The 19,684-nt window shown below is 40.1% G+C and overlaps 1 long non-coding RNA gene across 1 annotated transcript; it reads right to left on the bottom strand.

Annotated features, from left to right (window-relative positions):
- Positions 1-1,153: 1,153 nt before the first annotated feature.
- LOC125106098 (uncharacterized) lies at positions 1,154-6,514 on the bottom strand. The gene is made up of 3 exons (XR_007129224.1): positions 6,484-6,514; positions 5,376-5,488; positions 1,154-1,742 (listed from the first exon to the last, which is right to left on the bottom strand). It is a non-coding gene; the product is annotated as an uncharacterized LOC125106098 (long non-coding RNA).
- Positions 6,515-19,684: the final 13,170 nt, after the last annotated feature.

Below are 19,684 nucleotides of genomic sequence, written 5' to 3'. Positions count from 1 at the left end.
TGTGACATCTAAAAAAGCTGATTCCTAGAAACAGACAGTAGAGGTGGTTACCAGGCATCATGGCTGGGGGAGGGGAAGAGAACTGAGGATATGTTTTGTAGGGCAGAAACTTGCAACTAGTAAATAAATTCTGGAGATCTAATGCACAGCAGAGAGATTATGGTCAGCCATACTATATTATAAACTTCAAAGTTGCTTAAAGGCTAGACTGTAATTGTTCTTACCGCAAAAAAGAAATAATAATTACGTGACTTGGTAGCAGGATAAGCTAATGCTAAGGTGGTAAGCGTGTTTCGGTATATAAAGGTAGCAAATCAGCATGTTCTACCTCTTAAATTTACATGGCCTCGATTTCAAAAAGTGGTTGTATCTGGGATGGAATTATAGGTAATGCTTATGTTATTTTTGTTTATTTGCACTTATTAAATTTTGATGATGAACCTATTATTTTGAAATAAGAAACAATTTAACATTAAACAAGACCATTATTATTATTGAAAGACTATAATAATCAGTAATCCCTATTACACTTACCCATTCCCCCAGTCAAAGCACCATGGCCTTCATTTCAAAATGAAAAACTGCTCTTTGGCCACCTTTTTGATTTGAGGTAAATGGACTAATTTAAAATCTCGGGAATGAGGGAAATGGATATGCTCTAATCTCATCTATCTGTTAGCAGCTATCTGCTACGTGTTCCTGACTCCCATACTAAGCTTTCCAGAAACTGATCTCACTGCAAAATTAGCACCAGTGACTCAGAACAGGATGAGGCTGGAGTTCGCCACCAGCTGTTTCACAGTCATGTGGTACGCCATTCCTCAAAGCTCGAAAATGACGGTCATTTAGGATTTGCTTCAGATGTCCTAATAGATACTTTTACGTTCAGAATCAAAGTAATCTATAATTACTGGGGGAGCGTGGACTCAGGCTGATTTACACTCAAGCACTACGTAAAGAAATCAGTCTTTATTTCCCTCAGGGGGACTACAGCTGGTGAGCAACCTTCTTTCTCTCTAGTCCAAGAGACACATTGACCCAGTCGGGTACCCAGCCTGGCCTCTCTCACACCCCGTAATGCACTCACAAATTATGTTTACAGAGGGCTGACAAAATTGCAGAGCCACAGCTACAACAACATGGAGAACTTTATTTTTCTAAATAAAGGAGATTATTTTCTCCTGGAGAAATTACTCAGAACCGCAGTTCATCGCTGTTTTGTGGGCTTAACCCATGCTTACAACATGAACAAGTCAGGGAAATAGGAAATCTAACAATCTGCACACTCCTTACAAAAATGTTACTGTTCTCTTCATTATTAACAAAAGTTTGGTTTTGTCCTCTTGAGGCTTTCCTGCATGATCCTGTACTCAGTCCTATTTTTATGAATATTACAACATTCCTGTTGCCTTAATAGAGACTCCAGACCGACACCCTTACTTTCCTGAGGGTGGCAAAAACAGATCCTCACAGATACATTTCCTCGTCCTGGGTATACACGGAGATTACATTTCCCAACCACCTTTGCATTTAGGTTTGGGTCAAGATGCCAGTGAAACGTGAATGGACATTAGGTATAGCTTTTCCTCATTGGGCTCATCAAATCTCCAGGGGTAGTCAGCTTCCTCTTTCTCTTCAGGATACGAAGACAGAATTGGTCCAGATTCACCATACGATAGATGTTTATATCCCAGTCTCTGCAAAGAAATCTGCCTAGAAGAGATTCCTGATGTACTTCAGACCTAAACAAAGTAAGAAATAAAGTTTTATGATTAATGTACAGGCTACTGATATTTGGGGGTAGTTTGGATACAGCAGGTTTCGTTAACTGTCCTAATACACTGAGTCTCAGTTTCCTCATCCAGATTCTGGGCATAGAATATTTCAGATTCTATTCTCACATTCTATTCTCACATATTTCAGATTTGTGAGATATCCTTAAGACAGTGCATTTAAAAAATACCTAGAATGGTATGTTACCTTAATTAATGCTGTCGAGGAGCCTGTTCTTTGGGGACTACTGTACTGTTGGGCCTGGTAAGACTGGCTTCACCCCTGCAGCTCACAGACCCTGTAGATCCCACAGCCTTCACAATAGTCACACCAACCAAGCTATCAGTCCCTTGGTCTTTTTGCTCAAGACACTTCACTTTTAGATAACTGCTCCATTAGAAACTATTACTTAGGAGCTGTTAAAATTAGTTTAAAAGGTAAGTTTACCCACGGGGTATTTGCATCTTAATGGAATGGTGCTTATGAATGAGTGGCCTTTAAGACAAAAAAGATTGAATTTCTGTGTAATTAGAAAGAAACTAGTAACCCATGGGTACAAGAGTAATTGTGACAATTATGTTAAGTACTAAATATGCGTCAGTCTCTGAACTAAACACTTTTTTATTTATTATCACAGTTCATTGTCATAGTACGCCTATGAGATAGGCACAATTAAAGCCAATTTTCTAAGCGAAGAGACTGGTGTTGACTATGGTTAAGTGACATGCCCAAGGTCACACAGTAAGTGGAGAGGGGAGCAAAAGCCCTGTTCAGAGAGACGGGCAAAGTCTATACCCTGACTTTCTTTACCATGCCGCTTTCTGAGATTTGGGGTTGGTTACACAGTGAGCATTTGATAAATGTCAATTTTCCTTATTTTTCTTTCTTTCTTTCTTTCTTTAGAAAGATTTTATTTATTTATTTGATAGACAAAGAGACAAAGATCACAAGTAGGCAGAGAGAGAGAGGAGGAAGCAGGCTCCCTGCTGAGCAGAGAGCCCTAACATAGGCGAGGGTGGGGCGGGGGGGCTGGATCCAGGGACTCTGGGATCATAACTTGAATGGAAGGCAGAGGCTTTAACCCACTGAGCTATCCAGGCGCCCCTCCTTATTCTTTCTTAATACTGTCCTTCCAATCATTGGGTATGAAACCCTCAGTTTTGCTTTCTGACACGGATGGTACTGTTGCCTGACAAGTTGTATTTAGACCAGGTCCCTTGGAGATACAGAACCTCAAACACTCCTGTATAAGACACATGAACATTATTTTTAACCAGAGGTACATAAAAACATAATACCTGTGAAGTTTTAAAAAATAATTGCTCAGACACTATTGTTGGAAAAAATACAATTAAAAACAAATTCTTCTAACCCAGAAAGACTCTCTATAAACATAGTAGAGAAAGAAAACAAGTTTGTTGTTAAATAAACTTTAAGCCAGAATATAATGGGCATCTCAGACAATCCTCTAAGGAAATGCAGAGAGAAAAGAAGTATCACCCTTTTATAGAGCTAAGCAGCTACAACTCATTACATGCAGGTTCTCAAAATAAACAATAACTAGTCCTCGAGAAAGGGGACTTGACAGCACTCTTCGTCACACATAGTTCATCCTAAATTTACCTGGCAATTGAAGTGACTATCTTTGTTAGTTAATTGGCTTTATGCAAAGGAAAAACATATTTCTCCTACCTTTATGACAGGAGGTAATTTTATAACTTGGAGCAAGAAGCCCAAGGGAGTTGCATTTCTACCCTCCCATAGAGACTGGGAGATGGGGACATTATCCTCCTTGGTGTTTACATTTCAAAGGGATGGTTCACAAGCCCTTGAGAAAGACAGTCCTGGGTTGTAAAACCGGCAAAAGTCTTACTTAGCTATTTAAAGGATTTACATATATTTCAAAAATCGCGTAAAAATTAATAACAAGCTTTCTAAAGTAAATGCTCTAAGAAAAAAGAGTTGAAGGAAATCTCTTCCCTTATTTGCAACATGGAGAATTAAGCCTCTTATTTTTAACTGGATTTGTCCATACACCATTCCCTGTGAAATGGTTAATCTGTTCTGAGTTGGAACGTAGGACCCTACATCCTACTGAAAATAGCATCTGAGATCAGAACTAGACGAATCCGACCATTGCTGTTCCACAATTCCCCAGGACTCACTATGAACAGGCACACGATAATCACTCATTGACTAAAACAGCGCGTGTTCTATAGTAGGAATTGGAGGAACTGAGTCACTGAATAGTTTGAGTGAAGAGAATATAAACTCAGAATTTAATACCATTAAATCGAAATCATTCTGAGAACACTGGCATGGGACATCTGAGTTGAGGAGAGACTCTCAAGTATATAATCAAGATTTATCTGGTTTTAAGAAACAGAAATCCAACACTAATTATTTGTGGGGTCCAGGAAAGGCTTAAAAGAGTAAAACTTATTTAAACAAGTAAAACACAGCAGCTGCCCAGATTCATACTCTCTTCTCTAGCCTCTGCGTCATCCTTTCTTATTACAGAGGCTTATTTCCCTCCTGAGGGACAGAGGGGCAGAACTCTCACCCATACACAGGGAAAATCAAGACCAAGGCTAAGTTCTGACTGATTTGACAAGTAAAGATACAATGAGCCACTTTTTGATTCTTGACACTTACATGGAAAGTGAAAAGAAGAGTAAGCCAAAGGTGTAGCTCCCCAGGAGTTTTGTATCATGAACCAAAAAGCAGGACCCTGAAACAAAGGGGACCAAATGACCTCAGCATGAGTGGTGGGATACCCTGTCCCCGAGGATCCAATTCTCAATTGGAGTTAAGTGTTTTTTACATTCTGCTGCTGTGTTCCTGGGGCCGGGGCAGTGGGGGGAGGCAGAAAGTCCCATGCCTCATCAGAACCCAAGAGGAGATGAGAAACTGTCCTCCTGACAGCCTTCCAGGAGTGAGAAAAGGAGGAGGGAGATCACCTCATAGCAACTCCTTACAAGCCTCTCATCCTTCCCTACCCTGGGAGGATCACAAGGCATTCTGCCAAGCTCAGGTTAGCTGTAGGTCAAGCATTTATTTTGCTGTGTAGTCTGCATGAATATGTAAAGGTCATTAGGGCACCACGGTGCAGCCATCGCCCAGCAATAACCACTAATAACACTCGTTTTGATAAAAATCTTGCACACTCTCTCATTGGAGGGAAACTAATTTAGAGACACATTTTCTTAATCTATGTTTTAAGGAAAAATCCCAGGAAAGGGACTCATTGATCCAATGTAAATTAAATGCCCACATTTGGATTAATCAAGAGGCTTGTACTGTTAGAGATAGTCTCCATGATCTAAACGGAACTAGCGGGGGGGAAAGTGTGTGTGTGTGTGTGTGTGTGTGTGTGTGTGTGTGTGTGTGTGTGTGTGTGTGTAAAAACCTATTTGGAATCCCCAAGTGCCCACCAAGAGGATATTCTGGTCATCAGCACAGTAGAGGGTAGAGGAATCCTAGACAGCAGTCAATTCAGAAATTCAGTATTAAGTTCAGCAAATAGGGAATGGTATTTTCTTATTGTCTCAGAGTTTCACTGAGGCCCCATAAATGAGAACCACTGGTGATCAATAATTTACCCATCATCTTTCCAGACACATCTCCACAGAACTTGCAAAGAGGTGGTCAAATCCAGTCCTGTGATTCCAACTAATGCTATCTTCAATGTATACAAGGGTTCCTAAAACATATGCTGAAATGAAATAGACAAAGTAAATCCTTTAAAAAGAATTATTAGTTTTAAAAAGAGATACAGGCTTTCCCTCCCTTCCCTTGCTTCCCTAGATAAGGAGCCAAGAGGTACCCACAAACACCATCACAGAGATAAGATTTGACAATCGGTAAGAAAGGCTGTAATCTCACTTTCTAGCTGGGTGATTATGGACCTTTTGAACCTCATGGGCTCTCCCAGTGCTGAGACAGAGTGTGAGAGAAGAGTCTAACTTGAGTCTCCTGAAGTTTGGGCACTAAAGAGGCTATATTCTGGTTTTCATCTAGAGAGGCATGAGGATGGAAGGCTGGATGAAGAAGGTGCCATGGAGGCAGCCTGCATTTCCACTGCCGGCTGGGCAAGTGTGAGTGTGTCCCATGGTCCCAGTGTAGATAGAAAGAACCCATTGGAGAGGACTGTGTACTACGGTGAAGAAGCCAGAGGTGGAGCGCAAGAGTGAGAATGTGGTAGAGGTTGAGGCATCCATCTAGAGAACAAATGAGGACTCTTCCATTAAGAGATTTCTGAAGAAATGGAAAATATCCTGGGACAGAACAAGTTTGATATTCCAAGAACACAGATAGAATTGCTAATACCGGTGATCCAGTGATTTGAAACCTTTTTGATCATCACCTATGGTTGAAATACACTTGACATGGCAATTTGGCGTGCACACACACACACACACACACACACACTCTTGTGTTCACCACCCCCAAAAAAAAATTCATAAAGGAAAGCCCTAACCCCCAGTGCAGTTGTATGTGGAAGCAGGGGCCTTTGGGAAGTAATTAGAGCTAGATTAGATCCGGACGGTGGGGCTGTCGTTAGTAGCCTTCTAAGAAGAGGAACCGGCTCCGTGGGTGCATGCTTATCTGCGCATGCATGTGGGTGTGTGTACCCCAAGGAAAGGCACTTTGAGGTGGCTGGCTGCCAAGCAGGAAACAGATGATCACAGTCATTGACTTTGCAGTCACCTTGATCCTGGACCTCCTGGCCTCCAGTCTTGTAAGTAATACATGTCTGTGGTTTAAGCCACCCCGTTTATGGTATTCCGTCTTAGCGGCCCCACTGATTAAGAAAGCATTTATAAAGACCTTAAGTATTTGTCAGGTGTTTTCATAGTCATTATCTCACTTAATCTTTAAAACAGATGGTCATAAGGTAGTTATAGAGAGGATTTTGATGTTTTCAGCTTGAGTGTTTCAGTCATCTTCTGACCTTGATGTTAACTAGTAGAGGTACCTGTGGGGAGAACTCAGGAGGGAAGGAAAAAGGACAACACCAAATGCCTAGGTTTCAGGCTCAAAGAGGGTCTTTTTTTTTAATGCAGCTGAGTGAGGAAGGGTCACTGAGGAAAGAGTTTGAGGAGCAACTCCTGCATGGGAAGGCAAGGAGCTAGAGGGAAAAAATAATTACGAGAGTATTGCTGGGGGTTATGTGTTTTCATCATGGAGTTCAGAAACCGTAATGGACCTGAGTGCTTGCGATGTTGCTTTTGCTTGCAAGAGGAAACTTCACCGGGGAAAATGACAGAGGACTGGGATTTGAATTCAGACTAACTCTCAAGCTCATGCTACCTCACTTATTTCAGTTCGTAGGTGCTACTGGGTATCGTCAGAGTTGTGTCTGAAATTTACCTATCAAAGGACAAAGCAGTATTTTCAGATGCTTAAATAGAAAAGAGAATTTGGAATAGAGGATTGACTGAGAAGGAGCAGTGCTCTGAATGGGAATAAACAGCGAGGTACAGGTCATAAGTCATTCCCTCCACCTGTGACAATAACAAGGGAACACTATAGAAAAGCTGTTCACTATCTCATATTAAAAAGCACAAATAAATAAATAAATAGCTCAGTGATATAAACCGACGTGAATACAGATCACTGACAATCCATAAATTGGAATAAGTATTCTAATTTCTGGAAAGAATAGAAGTCTACTTTATACAATTGTGAAGCTTCTAAACTTGGCTACTTAAAACTGTATTACACAAATTCATTTGAATACCCTGAAGAATTCTGGATAGCTTTTTTCGTAACATTCTCTGCTGTGGAAATTATTAGTGAGCTTGATAGTATAAACTATAGTAACAGGCAAACTGCTCTTAATAAGAAGTCACAGTATTGTAGTGTTTGTTCAAATCTACTTAAGAAATCAGTAAGTGGCCTAGAGCTCTAAAGGTTTTTTCTTAAGAGTACTTCATCCTCAGGTAATTTTTTTTAATTGTTCATGTCACTATGACTAAGAAATAGAGCTCTTAACCACACAGAGATTTTGTACATCTTGTAATTGGTTTCACCTTTTCTCAGAAAAGAAAACCTCAAAGCACTTCCATGTATGTAATCTATACCACCACAATAGAATGCTGAAATGAGAAACAGGAGGTGATCTCTTCAAATGTCTCTGGAACAATCTGTGAGTGCTAACGGAAAGAGAAAGAATATGTATGAATAACATAAAAGCTGCTATACTGAGTTAAAACTCAGTAGACTCACTCTGATGCTGGGAAGGGCTCCTATACCAATTCTGATAAAAGAAAAAGATGTAAGAGAAATTAGGCTGATGCCTTCAAAACTGTCATTTCACAATCTGTTATAACTTCATCTGTGGCTAAGCTTCCCTCCGTAGCAAGATAGCAAGACTAGAAATTTAACATTTGTGGAAATACAAGCTGAGTTATTATTGGCATGTAATGGGGACACCAGGGTGTCTCAGTCCGTTGAGCCTTGGACTTATGATTTCAGTTCAAGTCAGGATCTCTGGGTGGTGAGACCCAGCCCTGAGGATGGCTCTGCGCTCAACACAGAGTCTGCATGTCCCTCTGCTCCTCCTTCCCTGCCCTTCCCCACCTCAAATAAATAAAAAAATAAATACAATCTTTAAAATGTTGACATGTAATACTCATTACAAAAACTTAAAACATTAATTAATCTGATAAAATCTCAACAAAGAAGCTGTGATTTTTAGGCCTGTGGGCAGATAAAGAGAAGGGAAATCACTAACATTTTTATTGCTACACAGCAATCACCCTTTAATTGTCATTTCTTCTTTAATCAGGCTTCTCCCAGCCTTCCATTACAAAGAGAATATATGAAGTTATTTCAACACTGTTTCCCGTAAAATAAACTAAGGCAACCAAAGTTTTCTCTGTGACAATAAGAAGCCTTTAGATATTTCATATCAAAAGATAAAACAGTAAAAGACATTGTTTTATTTTTATGTTATTCTCTCAACTTTTGACTAATTTGATTATGTTTTAAGAAAATAATTACTTCTTGAAGTATCTTGAGACTTTATTAACATTGTGTTTCTTACTGTTTATTCCTTTTCATCATTACGTTTTTGTAGGGATGTCTGGGAAACACAAGGTACAAAGAAAAAATTATATATCTTCTGCAAAATAATAACAATAATAAACCAAACTGAGAAATTCTAGATGTAAAAGGAACTTGAGAGACTGGTCCAATGGCCTCATCTGACAAATGAAGAAACTAAGGTTCAAAAGCTGTCGAAAGCTGGCTTACCTCACTTGTCCAAGATGGCTAGCAAATTATACATTGAGTTCAGTGGGCTGTCAGCTATTTCATATTGCCTTTCTTTAGGGACAGATCCTTTTAAAGGCATTTTTTTTTTCCTTTAGTCATTTAATTTATCTCATGAAGAATAAAGTCTTTGTGAGTTAAATTATAGCAGATAACTATCCTTCCAACTTGATTGAAAATTAAATAGTCAGCCATCCAAATCAAGACCAAACACTGTTTTATTAATAGTTGCTTGTCATATCTGACCTTCTAAAATGACAGAAGATTTTTGGTGTTCCAAATAAATATAAAAAATTCATAAAAGTGTTTTTGTAAGTAGCTTATTACCTATAAAGGTATAGCCTTTTAAGACATCCTTTAGTATAAAATATGTATAACTGTCTTATAGATTATTAATAGGCTTCCAGAATGTTTAGCACACTAGAAATGTTAAAAAAAACAAATTAGAATTTTGATCCCAAGTTTTGTTTCAAATGTTTTATTTGAGTTGTGGGAGAATTTTCTTAAATCATTCATTTCTAAATGTTGATTTGCAAATATATCCATGTTTACCTCAATAGTAGTCTCAAAATAAATCAGCCAAAATTATCTCATACAAAGGGGAAAAGAAATAAATGCCTTTGTAATCATGAGAACAATCTTAACTTAGTTCAGTGATTCAGGTCAATGATGTTAAATATGTCAGGATTAGTTAGATTATAGTGTAATACAAATACAATAACACATTTCTGTACATGAATTCAAATTTATCTACTGGACATTTTTTTCCATCAAAAAAAGAAGAATGCAAACTATGGCATTCATGACCTAGATAAAAAGGTGAAGATATTAGATCAGTCCCTTGGTGATTAGATAAAATATTATTTGGAAAAAAAAATTCTAAAAATATAAGAGCAAATATATATCTGGAAGTGGCTGGTCAGAACTTGTTCAAAAACCTTCAAGATGAGTCACAGAAAGAAGTTTCATAGAATACTTTTTGCGTGTGCAGTAATTCCATTCATTTGACAAATATTTAATGAACACATACTTTGTGCCAAGTACTCTTCCTGGTGCTAAGAACACAACGATGAACAAAATTCCATTAGAAGGAAACAGAGATGATGTTGTATGTCAGATGGTGAGAAGTGCTGAGGAGGACAAAATCAAAGTAAGGAGAAGAGTTTGGGACCTGGAAAAGGTGCTAGTCTAGATATATTTGAGTAAAGGGAACAGCAAGTGCAAAGGCCCTGACAGGGAATGAGCTTGACCCTACTGGCAGAACATCAAGAGGACAGTGTGGCTGGAACAGGGTGAGTGTGAGTAAAGGAGACCATGGCATTGATGAGCTGGGGGGGATAACTCTGGCAGATTATGGAGGGCCTGAAACTATTCTAAACACTTTGGATTTTATTCTGGAAGGCATGGGGGGAGGGGCAATTAGGTCCAAAAGTGATGTAAATCTGACGCATATTTTAAGAGATGGACTAGGCTGCTGTGTGGAGAATAATCTGCAGTCTAGCCAGGAATGCAGACTGGTTAGAAAGCTAATACAGTAATCCAAGCAAGCGAGGATGCTGCTGGGCCGCAAGGGTAGCAGTGGTGGGATGTGAGGTGGTGGGAATCCGATGTATTTGAAAAGAGAATAAACAAGTTTCGCTACTGGTATCAATTTGCTATGTGGAAAGCACCATAATGGCCTCCCAAGGTGTGTATGTCTAACCCCAATAACCTGTGAATATATTAAGTTACACGGCAAAGAGAAATTATGGTTGCAGATGAATTAAGGTTGCTAGCGAGCTGAGCTGACCTTAATATAGGGAGGTAACTAATCAGGGCAAAGCTTATGAAAAAAATAAGGTTCATGAACATAATAAGGACTCTGAATAGAAGAGTACTCTGCTTAAAAAGTCTTCATTGTTTGGAATTAAGTGTTCTGCCTGGGTTTTTGCCTCACAGCAATTGTATAAATCTCTACTCTCAAGAATGTTATCTCCAGGGACACCTGGGTGGCTCAGTTGGTTAAGCAGCTGCCTTCGGCTCAGGTCATGATCTCAAGTCCTGGGATGGAGCCCCACATCGGGCTCTCTGCTCAGCGGGGAGCCTGCTTCCCCTGCCCCCCTGCCTGCCTCTCTGCCTACTTGTGATCTCTTTCTGTGAAATAAATAAATAAAATCTTTTAAAAAAAATGAAAAAGGAGGATGTGAAGACAGTATGGCTATGACATCTGCCATCCCATTGATCACCAGGATTGAGTCAGCTGATCTGACTGGCTAGGCAGGTGTCCTCTTCCTCCCTCACCACTCCATGTGCATCCCTCCCAAAGCTGAGCTCTTAGTCAAAATGGTCAATGGTCCCTTGATAGTGTAGCTGTAGTTCCCTGTTAGAACCTTCAAAACAAGAAAGAAAGAAAGAGAGAGAGAGAGAGAGAGAAAGAAAGAAGAAGAAGAAAAGAAGGAAGGAGGGAGGGAGGGAGGGAGGGAAGAAATGGAAGAGGAAAACAGAAGAGTAGGTCAGAGGAAGATGTGAGTACTGAAGCAGGGTACAGAGAGATGCAACTTGGCTAGCTTTCAAGATGGAGGAACTGGGCCAGACGCCAAGGTAAGGGCACTCTCTAGAAGCAGGAAAGGACAAAGAAACAAGATTTTCTTCAAGAGCCTCCAGAGAGAAACACAAGGTCTGCACCTTGATGGATCTACAACCAGTGAGATCCACACCAGACTTCAGACCAACAAGATAACAAGTTTGTGTTGTTTAAGCAGTTTGTCATGATATGTTACAACAGCAATAAAAAAAATTAACCCAGATTAGTATGGGGTATAACAGAAAGAGAAGAGTAAAGATTCACTAGAGGCTTAATACAATTTGAATTTTATAACATATTTGGCTCATAGAGTGCTGATTTATCATTTGCATAGCTAAATATGCTTTTGTACCTTTTGAAAATCTAAGTATACAAATGAAGTCTTTCTGATTCAAATGTTGGTAACTATCAGTGACCTGATCACCTTTCCTCCATTTTTCATTTTCTGAATACAAACACAAACTTTTATTAAATTTGATAATTTAACATAAACTCTGTGAAGTATGATCGTAAAGCACTAAAAATATTTTTTAAATTAATGTGCTAGTACTTAAAAACAAGCAATGTCTTTCCAGATTGTCAGCTTGCAAGGTTAAGCCCTGATAGCATTTGGTGTCATATCAAAACAGGATTGAATTTCTTTCCTTAGCATTGCCTCCCGAGCCTGTTTACAAATCTTGCAAGCAAAGCATACTATGAATTTACAAAATCATCTATTTTTTTCCCCTGAAAATAAGCTAGCAAAATATATTGCTCAGTTAACTTTATTTTTTATTTATATCCTCTCTATCGTGTGAAAACCAGTTGAGGCCAGATCACTCACTTTCTTCATTCATTCAACAGATATTTATATTTTTAAATTTGGTTCACTGGACCTATAAGAAAATCACTTTTGTCTGAGAGATCATAACACTTGCTGTGTTATTCCCTTAGCAATAAGTTCCAAGGCAACCAATCAACTGGGGAAGACAGGTTTTAGCCCAATTCTTGGGACCCAAACGAACAAAGATATGATAGCTGTTGTTCCTCGAGATTTGGGCATATGTCAGAGATATTTTCAATACCTGAGAGATGAGGTGGGATCAAACTTCTGGAAAAACCAATAAGAATAAGATCAAAGACAGACATGAGGCTCAAGTGAGAGATGCAGTTTACACTGACGCTTTGATCCTAGGGGCAGGAATTGGTGAAATAGAATGAATCCATCCAAAGTAAGGAAAGCCTCAGTCCTAAGGACTTATAATGGGGACCATGGTGGCGCTAAACTTAGTGACCAGCTGAGCATGGGGGTTTATGTCTCACACCCTTGACCCACTATTTTGTTGGCAGCTGAAGGAACAAGGGAAGATAAGCTGATGGATCTCAGGTGCAGGACAATGACTTCACCCAAAGCCGACCAGACTGGGTAGAGGGAGATAAGGAAAGGCAGAGATGGCGTATCTTACTGATCCTGCGGTTAACTCAGAAATTATATGTGCACCTGGGCTTCCATGGAACTGTGTGGGAAAGAGGGAAGGTATAAAGACATAAGAAAAGTCAAAATAGAAAAATGGTTGGGTTCAAGGGGCGGAGCTAGAGGAAGTTTAATTCTAAAAGATGAAAGGAGTAAGAGAGCTCAAGGGGAAAGCATGAATTTCCGAAAGCTCCCTATTTTTCCCCTCTGTGAAAAACTGAAACCCTTACCCTCTGTCTCACTCCAGTAGGAGCTTGTTTTATTGGGGGCCTGTCCGTGGTCTCTCTTCTCCATTGTTTGTACTTCCCCTTTCCCATGCTTAGACCAGGAGTTCACTTTCTAAACTCGCTAAATGAATCTCCTGATATTTTTTACAAAGGAATGTGCAGCCTCACAATGATTTAAAAGCTTCTCTCTTTCAGATGTACATCAGGCCTTCCCTTGGGGAGCTCTAACTTTCAATAGAACTGGTCACATCAAAAAGTGGAGCTTATCTGAAATAATTAAGAAAATATCCAGAATATCTTAAGCAATTCATCTATCTATAGGTACCGATGCTGCAAACTTCTCGCAATCACTGCCCGCCTCAGCACCCAGTTCGAATAGGTAATGTTGCTGCCTCCCAGGATGGAGGCTTGCATAAGGACACACAGGCACTTGCCTGAGGCACAGAATTTAAGAGGGTGCCGAATAATTCAGCAATGAAGATAAATAATACCAAATATTTGTCAAAATCTAAATGAATACCCAAATTATAATGAGTAAAATATCAAATTGGTGAGCAAAATATCATTAATTTAAATAAAAACAGAGTAGGTACCTTAATCCTTTTTTGTTTCTCTGGTAGCAAAGAAAACAGAGGATTTAGTTTATTGAATATTCTATATATAAATGTGAGCATTAACTGTTAAATTTTGCTTCCAATGAGGCTGTCATTCAGTTGCTAATTAATAAGCCACTGAATGCCTGATAATTTTGATTTCATTTAACTTTCACTTTTACTTATCTTTCACTTATCATTTATCTATATAAAAACATTTTCAATATTTATATGGAATGTTTCATCACCAAGTTTCTTTTTTTTTTTTTTAAAGATTTTATTTCTTTATTTGATGGAGAGAGAGAGAGAGCACTGGTAGGCAGAGCAGCAGGCAGAGAGAGAAGGGGGAAGCAGGCTCCCTGCTGAGCAGAGAGCCCGATGCGGGGCTAAATCTCAGGACTCTGGGATCATGACCTGTGGTGAAGGCAGAGGCTTATAACTCACTGAGCCACCCAGGCACCCCCTCATCACCAAGTTTCTATATGTATGCTTCTCAAGGTACACTGGATATAAAAACTATTCTGAAATCTTTAAGAATGCTCCAGAGGTAAAAACAAATGTTATTCATCAATGCGAATGATATGTAACTCAGCTGTTAGACATTCACCATTTCCATGTAATCCGTCTGTGTCTACTGGAACTTAAACTTGACCCAAAACCAGCCATAACACCAGCTTTCTGAGGAAAGCCAAACACAAAGCATGTAGCTTACTGAATACTGGAGGGATTGTAGGCTGGGTCGCTGTGCACCCGGCATGACCTCTCACAATCATCAGGCTTGCCTTGGATGCCCAGCCTTTCCCATGAGCTCCAGGCACCACATCACATCTCTCCCTTGGCTTTTTCTGCTGGGGTAGGAAATTCAGCTCCTCTCTTCCTTGTCCTGCCTTCCTCCAAAGGAAAGCCCAGTGCCAGCATGAGTTGTCTTCTGCTTCATAGATGACAGATAAAGTATCTCTTTAACAAGCAGATCACTTTTCTCAGGGATTTTCACGTCTGCTGTTACAAAGATTAAAGTTTCATAATAGTGCTACATATTCCTTAAAAAGTTTACTTCCAGCATATTCCTTATAGTGAAATCCTCTCACCCTTAGGAGATACGAATGTACAACAACTACCTAGGGTTCCTAGACTTGCCCCACTCCTGTGTTTAGCGAGCCTGCAATTGTGTTCAAAGGAAGTCTTACTGGTTTCTCTCTCTACCTGGGACTCATCTCCCAACCCACACAATTTATTCTCTTTGCCTCTATTACTTCCCCACGGGAGCTTCTGTCTTCATTTCTTCTTACCTAGACGGCACTGTGGGCAATGAGGAAAGAAACCACCTCTGCAGCTTGGGTCCTTTGCCCTACTTCCTCTCCTCTCAGGACAAATGTGCATTCCTATGTATACATGCTTCCCATTCCAGCAGCCTACTCCAGGAGTTCCGTATTCTAAAAAGCCATCTCTTACTCTTCACCACTGTGTAGTGCTTCTCTTTCACGTACTAGAATTGTTTGTCACTCCAGCCCGTCTCTCGGTTTCCAATATTCAGGACCAAACCAGTAGATGAGCGTTCTCTTTACGGATGCATTCCCTCCCAATGGTCCCACTCTTGTGTCAACCCCCTCTTTCCTACTTAATGGAATTCTAGGAATTTTGTTCTCTCTGAATCTATGCTCAAATTCAGCGTGGGACCCCTGTGAGCTAAGAAGGATTTGCAACGGCTCCGTTTGTGCTAGTAGTTAGCCCGCCGGTTGTGCTAACCGGGAGTCTGACTTACCGGCATCACCTCTGACTAGATGCTCTTGGTATCTTTGGAGGAACTTCCCGGCCAGAGGTGGATGCGCTGTGGCCCCCACGCCCTGGGAGTCCGCCCCTGTGTGATTAGACTCAGCGTCATCACGGCCCCATAAGCGTCAGCTCAGTCCGTCTGAACTGTGCCTTCAGTTGCAATCCCATCCAGCCCATCCATTCCTGCTATCATCATCATTGTTTCTTCAGGAGCGTTGCCGGTCCTCTTTCCCTTCTCTGATGTAATTTGACTAGCAGTGAGAAATTGAGGGACTTTGTGGTCTGTCCGGGAGCCTGCAGCCCTCTTCATTGTAAATAGCTGCTTCAACCCCTCGCACCAACCGGACACAATTTTTGACCCTGTGCTTATCTGTGCCACTTTGCAAAAGTCCCTCAAGCCTTGACATATGTGTTAAGGTACATTCAATGATATGCGTCTACAAACTTGACATATACGGCTCCACATCTCCCTACAATACTGAGTAACTTTTTGACTGGTGTCAGACATTCTGCTATAGAAATGAGGCATTTGTAGTTTTTGAAAGCATGTGCAATTCTTAGTGCCAGACTCTACACATTTTCTATTAATCTCGGTTGCATCTTTACTTCAGAAGCTTCGCACCCCGCCAACATTTCAATGACGTGTTCCAGCCACAATTCAAAAATCGTCTTCTCAAGTTCTTGGCATTGGACTCCCTCACCTCCCCACCTCTACCCAGATCTCCCAGGTCTGGGCAGCATAAGCTCTCAACCAAGACCTCAAACATTGGCCCTAATACGGTTTTCAATAGCAGTCCAGTACAGCTAATAAGGTCAGTTGGGTCCCTTAATTAGCCCAAGCATGTGTGTGATACGTCCCCTTTTTTCTTCCTTCACACATTCCAGTTTTCTAAAAAATGATGTCCAGGTTGGTTTAAACACAAATGTACAGCTGGATACTTCATCAAGGAGTTTCTTTGATCTATTCTAATAAGCTCACAAAACACTGGGCCTGTGAGTCTCCAAGTGAAACACTCAATATCCAGTCATACCTTGTTCCAAAGGTTTTTCTGCCGCATCCCTCTGCCTTTCCATTTCTTTACCAAAGAGCAGCCTTGCTCCTAGTACATCAATCTCCACTCCCTGCACCATTAGCCATAAGGAGCAGGCAGTGGGGGCTCTATTAAGAGTGACATTTTAATCTGATAGGCATCTAGATGCCCTCTGTAGATAAAGCATCTCAGAAAATTCTCTAAGTCCCAGGTGTCAGATACCCCTAAACAATACAGGTTATCTGGTTCTTCCCCAAACCAACTCTGATTTAAAATATAGCTAGTTCTTCAGTTTCCAGAGAATATCCAATCACATCACACATATTGAGGGTTTTTGTTTTTTTTTTTTTTTTTTTTAGCTCTACTCAAGCTTTGTGGGGACACATCATTTATCTTAATTTCATTCCTCAGCTCCATTCAGTAAACCTCTTCTGTAACCTAAATCCTCCCCACGTGAGGATGCTGAGCAGGCAGTTTGCAACATATGCCTGGAATTCAGGGAGCTTGTTTAAACTGGAGATACACATCTGGAGTTTTGAGAGTTTATAGAGTAGAGAAGATTTTGAAGCCTGAGCTCTGGAGCCTTCCAAATTTTAGAAGTCAGGGAGGTAAGGAGGAACCAATGAAAGCAACAAGGAAGGAGCAGTCACTAAGGGGAAACCAAAAGCATGTAAAAGCCAAGGAAAGAAAATAATTAAGGTTACTATGCCAAAATGGCGATAAGCCAAGCAGAGTGAAGAAGGAGAATTAACCTTTGTGTTTGACAATAGGGTTGTATGTTCCTGGTTATCTTGACAAGAACAACTGCAGTAGAGAAGGGCAAGGCCTGGTTGAGATAAGTTCAGGAGAAAATGAGAGGAGAAAGGTTGGAAACAGTGAAGACAGACAATAATTTTGAGGAGTTTTGCCAGAAAGAGAAGCAGAGATAGAAGCCATCAGAGTAAGTAGGATTAATATAATTTTTTCATTGAGAAAAAAATAACATTATCATAGGCTTATAGGAAGAAAATAAAAAGGTACAGGAAAGAGAGTGGGAATATTTCTAGAAGAATGATCTTCAGAAGGTAAGAGAGCATGGGTGAGTGCACCAATACAAAAGCTGACCTTTACTAGAAGCAGAGATGGCATCCACAGTAATACAAAAAAAGGCCTCTAGTTCCATTCATGTCATTGCCAATGGCAAGATTTCATTTTTTGATGACTGCATAATATTCCAATGTGTGTATATACACCACATCTTCTTTATCCATTCATCTGTCCATGGACATCTGGGACCTTTCCATAGTTTGTCTGCTGTAGATCCTGATGTTCATCTTATTTAAAACATTAGAAATCCATTAAAAATAGATTTTTGGTCATCAAGTTCTCAAGGTATTAAGAAAAACAGAAGACACCATGTTCTAACATAAGACTGATGGTTACACATTTTGCCATTATACTTCAGTGAATATTAAAATAAGGTAGAAAAATAGCCATGCTAAATAGGAAGCCAAACATAACAGTGTTAGTACTGAAGGACATCTACTCAACCAAGATGTATAGGAAGAGGAAAATAACTCTTGGGAAATTAAAACACATTTTGCTTTTGTATAGTTAAGTAGCACATAGATTATTGGATTACCAATATCAGTTATTCCCTGCAAGTGCAATGAGAAGACTAATCATCTCTACACATGGCCACATGTCCCTTACTACAGATGTCAGACGTGTCAATGGAATATGAACAGGTGAAGTTTATTGCAGAAATTTTAGGAATCCTTGCTAGGTTTGGCATCTTTTCCTTTTGCTCTGTCACAAGGACAATATTTCCCCCACAGGGGCTTATTCTTCAGTCTGGATCCTAGAAGGAAGATGACATGTAGAATAAAGTCCAAGATAACCCACAACAGACACAAAAATGAGAAATAAGCCTTTTTTGCTTTAAGCCAGAAGGCTTTGTGGTTGTTATTACAGCATGACCTCGCGCACACTAATACAAAGCATTCAAACAATGTGTATACATATGGGATTTAGACAAGAGATTTTCACTAATTGAAGGAAAATCCATGTAAGGGTCAAAAAAAGAGACACATATGGAAGAGCTGGTACTGTGTATGTTATATATGATCATAGATTATTGCACATTGGAGATAAAATTAAATTCATATTAATAATCAAAAATAAAAATTTATTTTCCTCTGCCCCCAGCTACTCTTAATCCTCTTGATCTTCATGCACAGATTCCTTCTAGACATTTCCAAGAAATACCTGTGGGACATATCAAGGGAGATGCAAGATTAGTCTTGTTGGTTATCTTGCAGCAACTACCACTTCCCTCTTTTCTGGCTCAGCTTGCTGCACAGATGTCTTCTATGTCTGCCAACATAAGAAAGATTATTTCCATAGCTAGTGCACACTAGAGGCCCTGGCATTGCTATTGGTATCTCCTGGAGTTTGTGCTGAGGCTTCTGATGCCAGATAGCTAGGGAGCTGACGTCTGCAAAACAGCATGGTCTACGTCCCTGCTAAAGTGTCGATTGTTAACTAAACTTCTATCACCAATTCTGTCGAGCCCTTATTCTGTCATGTCCCTCAGAAATTTTAGTAAACAGCTCATTTTCTTGATCACCCCTTTCCCCCACCTCTCCTTAGGTCTTTCTCTCTATTTCCTTCTTTTGCTTTGGTTTGTGATACCGGGCCAGATGACTTTTTCACTAACTTTACTCTCAAAGTGGTCCCTTCTCCCCATTGCCTTTAAACCCAATATCTTCAACTTCACAATAGAGCACATTCTCTCCCAGGTGAGTCCACAGTGCCGATATTCCTAGATCCCTGTCCCATCAAGCCTCCAGTGGAAGATGCCTGGAAATGCAACCAGTTGGTGTGTGTTGAAGGCCCATTCTATACTGGGCATGATACTAGGTACTGGAGATGCAATGATGAATGAGAACAGAGCCTTGGCACTTCAGAAGCTTAAAATCTGTGGGAAAAACTGAAATATAAATAAGAAAAAT

The sequence above is a fragment of the Lutra lutra genome, chromosome 8 (genome assembly GCF_902655055.1).
Source record: "Lutra lutra chromosome 8, mLutLut1.2, whole genome shotgun sequence".
In the NCBI taxonomy this organism is placed as follows: Eukaryota; Metazoa; Chordata; class Mammalia; order Carnivora; family Mustelidae; genus Lutra; species Lutra lutra.
Note: the sequence above shows the minus strand (reverse complement) of the source record. Positions and strands in the feature narration are given on the sequence as shown.